This window comes from Microtus oregoni, unplaced genomic scaffold, assembly GCF_018167655.1.
Source record: "Microtus oregoni isolate MIOR12 unplaced genomic scaffold, Mior012 000035F_ref0000213, whole genome shotgun sequence".
NCBI lineage: Eukaryota > Metazoa > Chordata > Mammalia > Rodentia > Cricetidae > Microtus > Microtus oregoni.
The window spans coordinates 18,435,509-18,450,162 of NW_024543094.1; the positions used below are offsets into that span (position 1 = coordinate 18,435,509).

At 36.8% G+C, this 14,654-nt stretch overlaps 1 protein-coding gene and 1 non-coding gene across 3 annotated transcripts in view; one reads left to right on the forward strand and one right to left on the reverse strand.

Annotated features, from left to right (window-relative positions):
* Usp6nl (USP6 N-terminal like) overlaps nt 1-14,654 on the reverse strand; it is a 134,632-nt gene that overhangs the window by 78,091 nt on the left and 41,887 nt on the right. The window lies entirely within an intron of this gene.
* Nucleotides 14,390-14,494, forward strand: LOC121432770. The gene has a single exon (XR_005972225.1). It is a non-coding gene; the product is annotated as a U6 spliceosomal RNA (small nuclear RNA).

Sequence of the window (14,654 nt, forward strand, 5' to 3'; positions counted from 1 at the left end):
CAAAGATTTGTCTCGTCTTAAAACAAAACAAAAACAAAAACCGTGGAAAGTGATAGAGGAAGATACTTAATATTAACATCTACATCTGGCTTCCCCCCATACACCGGCATACATACATGTACACAAACATATACCACACATGTATATCACACACCTAAAAATGAAATATTAACAAAAAAATCACACTGACATTGCAATTTATGGCTTTTAAAAATTGTACAAACGTATTTTAAGCTTTTTAACAATTGTGCTAAATAGGGCTGGAGCGATGGCTCAGAGGTTAAGAGCACTGACTGCTCTTCCAGAGGTCCTGAGTTCAATTCCCAGCAATATGGTGGCTCACAGCCATCTGTAATGAGATCTGGCGCCCTCTTCTCTCATGCAAGCATTCAGGAAAGGAATATTGTATACATAATAAATAAATCTTAAAAAAATAAAAAAAAAACAATTGTGCTAAATAGAAAGTTAAACTTTCTCAATTTTCTTGTAAGACTTTAGCCAGATAGCTAGAAAACAACTTAAAAAAAAAAACAGTCAGCTACACTAATCAGAATAATTCTGCCTTATCCCTATGGATACCTAGAACCTCAACTGACAACTAGTAGCCAGTCACGAAATCAGTGAAAAGCAAACAAAAAGTACAGAACATGAGCCTATCTTGGGAAATGAGAGGGATTAAAGTTTCCAATATATTATGTTCAAAATTTATGAGCACCATTTATTGCTCTTCATCTAACTACCACAATACAAATATGAAGTAAAAACAGTTCTTCCAAAAGATCACCATCTCCTGAGGGAACTGAGACTGCAAATTCTGTCCCTTAATGACGGTAACAGCAAAGTTAACCTACAAAGCAACATGTGACAGAAGTGTTACAATAATGGCAGGAACTCATCATTTGAACAAGAGAGTCACATTGCAGAGTCCTTTGCCACTAAACCAATTGTTTCATTTATGGTCACCTTAAAGCTCACCCGGAAAGATAAGTTAGTTACCATAATCTGAGCATTTTCCTTCACCTTCTTTCATCACAACTGGATAATCATCCCTTGGAACATAAAATAAATATATACAAGAAAATAAGAGGGGTGGGACATAAAGGTAGAGTCCTTGCCTAGCATATGCCAGGCCCTGGGTCAACCAGAACCAAAATGAAAGACAGAAAAAGAAACAAAGAAAAAATAAGAAAAAGAAAGAAATCACTGAGAAGACTTAGGAGAATGTGTGTCACCACAGAGCAAGGAAGGGGAATATAGGAGGGTCCTGGGGCTCACTAGCTACTGCTCTATCCCAATGGGCTCTAGGCTCACAAAAGACTCGATCTCCAAAAAATAAGGTCAACAGCAATAAAGTAAGGTATCTGAAATTGACTTTTGGCTTCTACACACATGCACCTGTACATAAACCTGCACATCCACACGCACAAACAAGTACACACACAGACAAGGTATAATATCAATCTGTGCTGGCTAGTTTTATGTCTAGTTGACATAGCTAGAATCAACTGGGAATAGGGAATATAAATGGAGAAATTCCTCTACCAGACTGATCTGTGGACAAGATTGTGGGACATTTTCTGGATTGATGAATGATGAGAAGGCCCAGGTTACTATGGGTTATGCCAACTTTGGGCTGATGGTCCTTAGTGTTATAAGAATGTAGGCTGAGCACGAATGAGAAGCAAGGCAATAAACAGCATTCCTTCAAGGCCTCTGCATCAGTTACTGCTTATAGCTCCTGCCCTGACCTTCCAGATGATGGACTACAGGCTGTGAGCTGATATGAACCCTCGAGTTGCTTTTGGTCATGGATTTTATCACATTACAGACAGCCCTGACTGGCACCAAGACCTATAATCCAAACACTTGGAAAGTTAAGTTAGGACAGGTGCTGAGAGTTGGAAGCCAGTCTGAGCAACAGACTTATACCCTGTCTCAAAAGATAAATAAATAAACAAAAAAGGTACTCAAGCTGGGAAGGTAACTCAGTGGAAAATCATTTGCTATACAAGCCTGAAGATCTGAGTTTGGATGCCCAGAACTTATGAAAAAGTCAGATCTCATAGTATGTCTACATAATCTGTCACTCATCCTTGCATACATAGAAACACAAATAATTTTAAAGCTACTTGGGGGCTAAGGCAGGAAGATCACAAGTTCAAGACCTGTCTGAACAACTTAGTGAGGTCCTATTGCAAAATCAAAAGTTAAAAGACTGAGGATGTATGTACGTCCATGGTACAGCACTTCTCTAGCCTGCAAGAAGCCCTTGGTTTAGTCAACAGTGCCATAAATAAAGAGAAGGTGGGGATTCAGGGATTGTGCCTCTAACTCACTGAGGAAACTACCCAAAGTAAATGCCATTTATAAGTCATCTAAATTATTTTTAATAAATATAACCAACTTGATAATACATCAAGAAAGCATATAAATAACGCAAATAACTATCAATCCAGCCAGTAAAAACCATGAAGCAGGGGCTGGTAAAATAGCTCACTGACTAACATTGCCTACTATCAAGTCTGTTGATCTAAGTTTGATCCCTGGGACTACATGATAGAATTACACAAGTTGTCGAAGACACATGCAGGGATACATGTATGTATGTATGTATATGTATACACACACATAATACATGGATGGACAATGAACAGATGAATAGACAGATGGATAGAATAAAAATATTTTTTAAAGAATTATTTATTTATTTATTTATTATGGATGCAGTGTTCTGTTTGTATGTATGCCTAAAGACCAGAAGAGGGCACCAGATCTCATTACAAATGGTTGTGAGCCACCATGTGGTTGCTGGGAATTAAACTCAGGACCTCTGGAAGTAGCAGTCAATGCTCTTAACTGCTGAGCCATCTCTCTAGCCCCGAATAAAAATATTTTTAAATCTTGAAGCAAAATTACATGTACCAGCTAGGTACATGCCTTTAATGCCAGCACTCAGAAAGTAGAGGCAGACAGATTACTATGAGTTCAAAGCCAGCTTGGACTACAGATGAGCCTTTGTCTTAAAAATAAATAAATAAATAAATAAATAAATAAATAAATAAATAAAACAAAATTACATGTACTTATTTGGATCATCTCCAAGACATATTTTAAGCATGTAGTTGGAGGGAACAACCCAGGTTCTGAAAAATGGCCAGAAATGCCAGGGGTTAGAAATCTGCACAAAGACACACAGTAACCCAGTGGGTGTCCACAGAACTGATACTGGGTATGAATGGAGGGAGGAGCACTGATATTTCACTCTGTCACCTTCAGTGTACTTCTCATTGCTTATCATGTATATTTACCACCTAGTTGAGACACAAAACATGTTTTATTGGAAAGATAATATACACTGGAAGAAAACTTCTTGGGAAAAAAGCTGGAGATTTAACACAGCCTGTCCACACAAGGAACCAGACTGTGTCGGGGAGACTGGGGCACAGGGTGGCTCAGTTTTCTGACACACAAGCCTCCTTCCATGTGCTCACTTTCTTTGCTGCTCTAAAAGAAGCAATGATATAAATGAAGAGATAGACACAATGACCAAGGCCACAGCTACTGCTTTTCTCCTGTGATCAGAAGAATCCTACCAGATCGTTGAGGAATGTGCATGTGGTGAACAGAGGGAAAGAGATCGTCTTTGTCACGTCTTCTCAATATGTGAACACATGAGAAGGCCCAGAGAAATAAACTCGATCACCTCAGTGATGAACAAAACAAAAAGATCTAAAGGTCACACAAATGCTGACAGAACCAAACACTATGCTATCAAAATCTGGTTCCAACATTTTAAGCTTAAGTATAAGCCAAGAAACAGATCACACTGTAATACTCTAGTCAATTTACCTTCCTGCAATGCACCTGAGTTGTTTTGAAATGTCTTTTAGGAAGATTTTTCCTTTAAACTGCTTTGCACAGGGTACTGATCTTGCCAACTAACCATAGTTTTGCCAAAAAAACAAAAAACAAAAAAACAACAACAACAAAAAAAAAAAACAATGCTTTTCAAGAACAAAACTTTCAAGGTTAGCAAGGGATTAATACATACAAAAAAGCTTTAATAAACCTGCTAACATACAAATATCACCACCCTTGTTAATAGTACATTACTTTAACTTTTTGTATATGTCTGTGCATTAAGTGTGTGCGTGCATAAGCATGTGTGCATATAAGCATGTGTGTGCATGTTTGTAGAAGCCAGCAATCAACACCTGTTGTCTTCTCTTGTCACTTATCACTTTATTTTTTTTAAGACAAGGTCTCTAGTTGAACCTAGAGCTCACCAATTTGACTAGACTGGCTGTCAAATTAGTGTCTTGATGTCTGTTTCCTGGGGATCTGAACTCAAGTCATCATGGTTGCACACCAAGTTTTATCACTTGAGCCATCTATCTCTATAGCCTCTACATGACTATTTTAATAGTCAGCCTAGTGGGATACTTCAGTTTATAAAATAATGATCCATAGTTGATAATGTCACAAACCCCCATGTGGAAGGCAAGATGTCTGTCCTCAAGATGCTTACACCAATGAAAGTGCCCTTCAAGTAAGAAATGTACTTACCACAAAACTTCATCAGCAATGAAAGGCAACGGGGACTATCTCAAAACACACAATACAATCTATGGGAGACAACCAAGTTACTACACAACACCAACTGATTCTTACTTGAGAGAACTATTTAGCAGTTGGTAACTTAATCTGAAAAGGAGTTTATCTAAAGTTGGAAAAATTTTATCTAAAATTTCAATGTGAACACTCTGTTACTTCAATATCATAAAGAAAGTCATGTGACTGTTCTTATAGGCCACACCTGAAGTCTGGCCCATTTGCTCCAGAAACCAGAAGCTCAGGCTGTTCTCATACTGCAAGTACATAGGAATGCCAACAGAAACTGAAGTTACTTCCTTTTGACACTATCAAGCACTATAATCTTTTGGAAAATGTGGTTATCTTCTATTACAACCATGCTGTGCAAAGGGTTTTCCTGTGGAATTATGTGTGGAATGCATGGATATCAGTAAACACTTGCAAACTTCAGCTCTCCTAAAGTCTAAAGTCAAGAGTTTTACAACAGTCTGTTTGATTTACAAAACCAATTCTGTCCCAAACAACTAATCCATCTACCAAAAATGCTACTTCCTTTTTAATTTGCTTTTGTCCATTTCAACAACAATCTAAATGATTTCTCGGCAGCTCACTGATGTTAGCCTGGGCAAGTCACAGCTTGCCTGAGCTTGAGTCTCTTCAATGTGAGAGAAAAGATGTCAGGCAAAGAAACATTTACTATCGACTGTGCCAGGTGCTACTTAAAACAGTTCTAATACTCTAAACAGATGTTCAAGCATTCTATCATGTGTTAGCTCAAACGATGCTCGCTCTACTGTAGTCACAATTATTAAGTTGCACAAAAGGAAAAGGACACACTCTCAAGTGTCCGTGTGTTTCCCACAGCAGGTGGCAGAGCAGGATCTAAACACAGACAGTTGGAATCCAGAATCCACACTCAATAAGCTACAGCTGCCTATTAATTATAAAATAATAATCTTGCCCAGCTCATAAAATTCTTGTGAAGCTCATATTGAATCAGACTCATCTGAAAGTTTTTAAGTGCTATGTAAATATAAGGTACTTATTACCAAAGTCATGATTGAATGATAAAATTGACTATGGAGTTACGTAAGGAAAAAAAGCTTTTTAATTTTTATTTATTTATTTAAGTTTAAAGGACTGGATTTTAAGATCAACCTCACATGACTAATGTTCTGAAAGATCTCTCCCTAGGTCACTCAGCTTCTCCTCCAATGCTTCCAGAGATGAAAATCTCACAAGCTCACAGGTCAGCCCATCCCAGCTTGAAATGTTCTTGCTATTATTAGAAATGTCTTCCTTTTTTTTCCCAAACAAAATGAGGTTTTTTTTTCACATGACAGTCCTATAAATACAAACCACTGAGATATTCTCACACTGCTCAACACATGATATTTAGTAAGGTCCTCTTTAAAACTTGATCTCCAAATTCAGTGTGATACCCAAGAAGAGGGTCAAGTGCGCTCCGCACCGAGACTTTCCTGAGTCTACAAGCATTGCCTTGCCCTCCAGTGCTGGGCTGGCAAGGTGATTATATATATTAGCATTGACTTAATTAAAATCTCCCATTCCTCTTAGCAATTTTCTCCATCTCAGTACAAAACTTGATATGGTATTTTTAATGTTTTTTCATCATGGCCCATAATTCTAGCCTGTAAATCTAAATTTCATATCCATACTTTATCACTATCAACTATACTTTCACCACTCCCTTTATAAATCCAATTATAACTAAATTTTCATCCTAGTCACCAAAAAATGGTTCAATAATCTAAAACCCTAAGACACTCTAGCTAATACCTTGACTCTGACTGAATACAATAAATTAATACGGTCTAGTAATTAACTATAAGATTCTTACATGACATTTTCTCCACCATCATTTGTTCTCCTAGAATATAGCAGGTACATATTTTTATTTATTTTTGTATACTTATTTATTTACATATTTGTTTATTAAATACCCCAAATATCATTAATAGTTCCTTAGGCTGCCTATTCTTTCAAACAATAAATACACACATATATGAGAAAAATATATATATCTATATGAAAAAACATAAAAATGGTTGTTTTAGTTAGCTCATGCTTATTATGCCTGAAAAAAAATCCTAACAAATATTTTCTTTCAATAAAGGAATAATAAAACTTTCTAAAATATTTTTAAAATTTTCAGAGATATTTATCACTTATTTGTGGGTATATGAGTCTATGGGAAGGTTGCACATGTACCACAACCTGTGTACAGAGATCAGAGGACAATTGGTTCTCACCTACCATGAAAGTTTTGGGGAATCAAACCTGGGTTGTCCTGCTTGGCAACATCTTACCCATAATGAGTTACTTTGCAGCCTAGCAGCCTTGATTTTTTTGTTTGTTTGTTTGTTTGGTTGGTTGGTTGGTTGCTTGCTAGGTTTTTTTGGTTTGGTTTGGTTTTTTTTACAACAAGGTTTCTTGTTAGGTCCTAAACTCACAAAGCTAGCAAGCCACAGGGATCAGCTTCTCTCCACCTCCCTAGTGCTGGGATCATGAGTGTCCATATAGCTTTATAAGTGGGTTCTGGGAATTAAACTCCAGTCCTGAGCTATGTCCCTAGCCCTTCTTATTTTCACACTTCTTACCAGTTATAAGCTTTCTCTTCCATTTTTCACTAACACCCTTTAAAAGGCAAACTCAAAGAGCTCCCAAAGCCATTCTATTTTATGTATGTTCCTTTATCTTTTCCTTCTCACAAAATAAGTAGTGGCTATAGATTGTCTTCTGATTCTTCCAGGCTATGAGTATTATCTAACCCTAATTAACTCTAATGCTCTTTCCTAAAGACAATCACATACCACTACTGGCACATAAACTTTTCTTGTAAATATAAGAAGTTGCCATTGCCATCATTTTTACCTATTAACAAATAACTTGATAGCTGGAACTGTCCTTGAAAAGCAGTTCCTTTCACTGCCCCCATAACCTCCTAACATACACACTTAAAGCGAGAAAACAAAATGGATTTATACATGTATAATTAAGCTCTACTGCCAGGTTCAAATTCTTACTGGAAGAAAAAAAAAGATGGCTATAAGTGGTAAGATTTCATAGACTCAAGGGTGTCAACAGAAACTCACAGGGAAATGACATTCATTTAAACACATTGTTCTGAAATAAACAGTTTATCTCTACTAGGGAAAAATAACTTGGCCGTTACTTCTTACAGTACACAAGAATTAAGTTGTAATAAATCACACACACACACACACACACACACACACACACACACACACGAGCAGAAATTACCAAATTTGTACCTTCAAAGCATTGAGTATCCAATTTTTTCTTTTAACTAAAATAAGCACAAACTATAATAGAAAATTGACAAAAATAGATAACATCAAAATTAAAAACTTCAACAAGAAAGATGGCTCTGTGGTTATGAGTGCTTGCTGCTCTTGCTGAGGACCCAGATTTGCTGGGTTTCCCAGCACCCACATGGCCTGACACCATCTGCAACTCCAGTTCCAGAGAATGCAATGCCCTTTTCTGGCCTCCAAGGGCACCAGGCACACCAAGCAAAGCCCTCATAGACATAAGATATAAATAACTCTCTCTAAAATATTAAAACTCCTATTCTGTTAGAAGTACAATAAAAAAGACAAACCAAACACTAGAAGAAGACATTTGTAAGACACATGCCATCTGATAAAAGGCTTATTTCCACTCAAAACAAAACTCCAAATATAAGGTGTTTTTTAATAGGCAAAAATGTATTTGAACAGACACATCACAAAAGAAGAAAGCTGAACAGCCAAAGAGTATACAAAGACAGCATCACCCATCATCAGGGGGAGGCAAATCAAACTACAATGAGATACTACTATAAATAAAGTCAAAGGAATGAAAGAAGGTGACAACAATAGAAAGCATCCAGAACTCTCAGACAGTAGTGGTGAGAAGACAAAATGATTCAGCCACATTAAAGAGAGGAATCACATATGTTAAAGGTAAACTTTGCCACACTACCCAGCTTCTCATTGCCAAATACTTATCCCAAGAAATGAAAACACATACTTAATAAAGATTGTGTAAACATTCATACAGTTCAAAACTAGGAACAATCTAAATGTCAGCTGGTAAACAGGTTGGAAAATTGTGGTCAATTCATACTTTGGAATACTGTTCAACAAAAAAAGAAGAGAACTACTGATAGCATAGACTGACACCAATTTCAAACCCAAAGACCTCCTACTGTGTAAATGTATTTATATGAAATTCTAGAGAAGAAAGAACTACAGTGTCAGAAAGTGCAGCAGTGAGTACCTGAGGCTGTCAGAGCACAAAGCACAAGAAAACAAAAAATATTTAGGCTTCTTGGTGGAACTATTCTGTATCAGGAAGTGACAGTGATCATGTGACTATATAAAATTACCAAAATTCATCAAGGTGTACTTCAAATGGATGGATCGTATTTTATATAAGTTACACAGCAGTAAACCTGGAAAAGTAAAAGCTCTGACAATCACTGAGTATTTTAAATTTTGCTTTGTTATACTCAAACTTCGTATTTTCAAGAATTTATCTTCTAATCTTCCACTTCTAGACTGTTATAAAAGCAAAGATATGAACAGTACAAAAAGTGCATACCGGCCAGCTGGGCATGCAGCCCACAGCCTTCCAAACAGGACCTGCTTTTCACTGCACGCCTGTGGCACAAACTTTGGAGGCCAGTTACTTCCTCAAGATTTTACTTAAGTGATAGCCCATAAGGTGATTTTACCTTCATGCCTAGGAGGCAGTCACTTTCTGTTCCTTCTCAAATTCACTATGGTTGACTCCTACCACTTTTCCATTTCCAACCTAACAGGTACTTCCCCAGGAAAATGTCTGTTGTATGACACCCTGTGTCTTTCTTCACAGAAAATTCTGAACTCATCATCTCTTTGTGTGGGGCTTGTTTTCAACTTCTCTTCTAGCTCATGGCTCAATGTACAGCATTTGATTTGCTAGTCTAACCGGTGCCTGGAATAGGACCCTGACACTTAATTGCTGCTCAATAAAATGACAGAACGGCTAATCACACCATGGTGACATGGGTACTACAGCAAGCATGCAAAAACTGGCTCAGGAGGTTAATGGTACAGCAGCGCATTAGCTCCTAAGGGGTCAGATTCTGGCCCTTCTGATGCCAAGTCCTAGCCAATTAACTACATGTTAAGTGTCAATCAGTAGCCTAACAGTCACTGATCTCTACAGCAGACTATGTTAGGCTTATGTACCCAGGATCTTAACTGAGATCCCAACATAGTCTGAAAAGTGTTCACATTTCTTTCCTGAAATTTTATTTGATCAAATGTTTTTTGAAATGGCTGTGTCAGAGTGATTATTTTACTAAACTGAGATATTCAGCCTGACTGTACTTCCTAGAATAGACACTAATTAGCTACATATAAATTTAGCACATTCCTTATGTAAGGGATGTACATTTCCACTAAGTAATGCAGCTCTTGCATGTTCATTCAATTAACAGGGGTCTCTTGTCTCACTTGAGATTAACAGGAGTCTGTTGTCTCACTTGAGATTAACAGGAGTCTGTTGTCTCACTATTCCGACACACTACTAGCTCTCACTAGACTACACTTCCTGCCACGACCAAAGAGCAAAACAAGACACTATGTGTAAAGGCTTTTAATGTACTTATATAATTGCATATATGCAGCAATTTTTTAAAAAAAGACTATGTTCAGCAATGTGAGACTTTCTACAATGATTCTATTCACTGGGGAGAAAAAAAAAAAAACCCAGAATGAAAGAGTTTTTGAATGACAGTGAATTTAAACAGTGAGTCAGAATGAGTCAGCCTTAAGTATAGAACTCAAAATTGTAAAGGGACACTACCATAAATCCTGTGATGTCAATCTTAATCCTCTTCAAAATAAGGAAATAATGCTGCTGAGTGCTGAACTCCTGTTCTTAGCATAGCCGTGGTTTTGCAATGTGTGTGACAACAAGGTGTAAAGACTAAACTTACAGTGCTGCCTGTGGAAACGGGTGCTAGGAAATTTTACATCCTATACAACTGGCTGCAACCACAGGCTTGGTGAAGTTAACTAATACTTTTTTGGATGAGAATAAGATTGAGCAAACTCTTTTATATTGTGGTAATACAATTTACATCATGCAGAAAATTCATAAATGCCAAACACTCCTCCTCATTTACTTCTTCCACCTATAGCATTAGCATCCCAGACTTTAAACTCAAAAGCTTGGTGTCATTTTAACAATTTCTCCTTCACACTATATACAAAATTGCTTTGTATTCTTCTCAATCTCCTTGAATTTTTAATTTGTCTCACTATTATATAAGCCCACAACCATATATTGACCATGGAATTCAAACATTTGTTGAATTCAAAATAAAGGTACAATAATTGCCAAGTCATACATGGCTTGCCAATAATAACCAATACTTAAATCCAAGCCTTTAGAACAATTCTACAGCAACTTGAATTTCTATGTTTCCTTGTAAAGAATAAAGAAAATGTGATTTAGACAAGAATACCAGAAATAACAGATTACTCACTCATAAAACCAATGTCAAGGGACTACAACTCCATCCACTCATTAATCAACTCTAGTAATTAGTACTAGATAGTTCACAGAATAGCACAAATCCATGATGTCTGTTGATCAAGGAAGGAGAAAGGGAATGAGAGAAGAGGGAAGAGACAAAGTGGGGGGATGGGACCAACACCATGCAAGTTTTTTTTTCAAGAATCAGATTCAATGCAATCACTAAAATTAAAAACTCAATTTGACACCAAATTAGATACAATTGAAAAGATCAACTTTTTAGACAAATCTGAAAACATCTGAAAGATTGTAAGAAAAAAAAGGAAAGGGATATGAGATCATGGGCAACATTTAAAACTCAAGGAAATAGTATAGCACATTTATTATCAGAGTCTCAGAAATGGAAGACAGTGGAGATGCAGTTTTTGAAGAAGTAATAAAAAACTTAAAAGGACAAAACAGTATCAATTACCATTAATATTAACAACTCCAGGCACTTAGGAGAAACACTTACAAAAATTAAAGGGGAAAGAAGAAATCTTTAAAAGCAGAGAAAGGGCCAGAGAAGTTTTCAATAAGTGGGAATAAAATTTCTAAACAAAAACTATGATAAAAAGACAGTGAAATAACAACCTTAAAATACCGAAATAAAATTACTACCAACTTAACATTTCAACTATTTTTAAGAACATCCCTCCAAATTTAAGGAAAAGACACTTGCAGATAAGCAGAACTGGAAGGGCACACCCTGAAACTGAGCTCATTCCTAGTCTTCTGGTATCTGTACCTGGACACCTGTACTATTAATCTCAATGTCTCTGACCCTGTGGTCACTGTACCTTTCCATCTGTGCAATTCAAATGTGCCCCTCCCTCCAACTCCTGCTCCTATAGACCATCACACTCATAGCTAAGTTGCTATAAACAAACCCTGCCATTTAATCCTAGTCAAATTGCAGGCTCAGTGGTTAAGAGCATTGCCTGCTCTTCCAAAGGTCCTGAGTTCAATCCCCGGCAACCACATGGTGGCTCACAACCACCTATAATGAGATCTGGTGCCCTCTTCTGGTGTGCGGGCATACACACATACAGAATATTGTATACATAATAAATAAATATTTAAAAAAAAAAAGGTCCACTCTTGCTGGGCGGGGGTGGTGCACACCTTTAAAAAAAATAAAAAAAAATAAAATCTCAAACAGATTAACTCTCTTCTGGTACAAAAGAAGGGCAAACATGAGGACTACTTTCTTAGAGTTTTTGGTCAATGTTCAAATCCAAAGTACAAAGACTACATTTAAGCATAACTTATTTTCCCAAATATTAGGAGATGTTTTATAATTATCTAGATGACATACTTAGTTCAAATGCTAACACAATTTAATTTTTTAAAAAACACTTTAGGGGGAAAATCATAGAAAAGCAATAATAGCCATTAAGACTTAAAATTCCTAAATTAAGAGTTCAAGTAGTAAATGTATTCTGTCTAAAACCACAGACTCTGTGTGTGTGCATACATATACCAATATAAAAATACTGTTTACAATACACACACTATAACACAAACTGAGTTAGAGGAGTTTCTGGAAATTATAGATTAAAAATATAAATGCTTCGGCATATTTAAGTTAAAGGCAATACTTACTGATCCAAATAACAATGTCTACTTCACACTCTAAGGCAAAAGAATTAGAATCTCAGACTGAACATGGGTGCCTGCTTTTAAGCTCAGTACCTGGGAGGCAGAAATAGGCAGATCTTTTTTGAATTCAGAACCAACCTGGTCTATACAGCAAGACAAACAAAACAAAATTCAAATTTCAAAAACACCTTTAAAAAGTATATAGTCTAAGAACATTTTTAAACTCACTAATAGCAACTTCCATTTCTTAAGTTAAGCAACACTTCACTTACCAAGCTGTCTCAAAAAAACAAAGAAGCAGAGACCCAGAGGCTAACGAAGAAAGGGGGAAAGATTTCTAAAAAGTAAAAGTAGGGTTTCAAAAACAGGTCATTATCCAAAAACAAGTCTCTCAAAACCTTCACTCAAAGCCAATTTATCCATTTTCATTCAGAATGACTTTTACAAACAATTAAGAGCAAGTTGATGGTTGCTTTTATTCCAAGTTAAAGACTAGACACAGAAAATTAGAGATGGGGAACGTACATTAAAATAAGTCAGAAGACAGGGGCTAGAAAGATAGCTTAGCCTTTGCTAAGCTCTTCCACGGGACCCAAGTTCAGTTCCCAGCAACCACATTACATTGGTCAGCTCACAATCACCTATAACTCCATCTCTGCAGGGATCTGACACCTCAAACCTCCTTGGGTACCTACACTTAAGTATACACGCTCACAGAGACACATACAGACACACACACACACAATTAAAAACAATAAAAAACAAATCCTTTTTTTAAAAGTCATGGAAAAATTAACTATAAAAAGAAATAAAAACTACCAGGTGGTGGTGACTCACGCCTTTAATCCCAGCACTTTGGAGGTAGAGGCAGGTGGATTTCTGTAAGTTTGAGGCCAGCCTGATCCACAAAATGAGTTCCAGGACAGCCAGGACTATTACAAAGAGAAAACCCTGTCTCAAAAGAAGATTAAAAAAAAGAAAAGAAAAGAAAAAGAGAGAGAGAGAAAGGAAGGAAGGGAGGGAAGAAGGAAGACCACTTAAACTAAAATCTATTTTGATTGTAGACTAGGAAAAATACTATAGTGTATATGTGGTAAGATGCTAAAATAAAATTTCAAGTAATTTCATCAAGAATTCTTAAAATAGGGACTGGAGAGATGACTCATGGGTAAGAACACTGACTGTTCTTCTAGAGGACCCAAGTTCAAGTCTCAGCACCTATATGGAAGCACAAAATCATCCTTCACTCCAGTTCCAGGGATCCAAAGTCCTCTTCAGACAAAAAGCATGCACCTGTTGTACAGATATACCTAAACCTCCATGTGTATAAGATAAAAGTATTTTTTAAAGACTTGTGCTTCTTGCATTAAAAAAGAAAGATGGCTCAACAGTTAAGAGTACGTGCTGTTCTTCCAAAAGATCAAGCTGAGATCCCAGCACCACATCAGGCAGCTCACAATAGCTGCAACTACAGCTTTGGGTTTCTGACACTTCTGGTCTCTGCAGGCATCAACACTCAACTCACATGCACAAACCTACAAGAAGACACACACACCTACATAATTAAAGATGTTAAAAAATATTTTAAAAGTAACATCAGTGATCACTTTGGCAGCATATTACTAAAATTGGAATGACACAGAGAAAATTAGCATGGACCCTATCTAGGCATGACATATAAATTCATTAAGTGTTCCATATTAAAAAAGAAATCACACTGGAGACAGTGAAATGGCTTATCAAGTAAAGGTACTTGCCACCAAGCCTGAAGACCTGAACTCAGTCTCCAGAATCCACATGGCAAGGAGAGTCAACTTGGACAACTTGCTCTCTGACCTCCATATGCGAACCATGTACACGCAAAA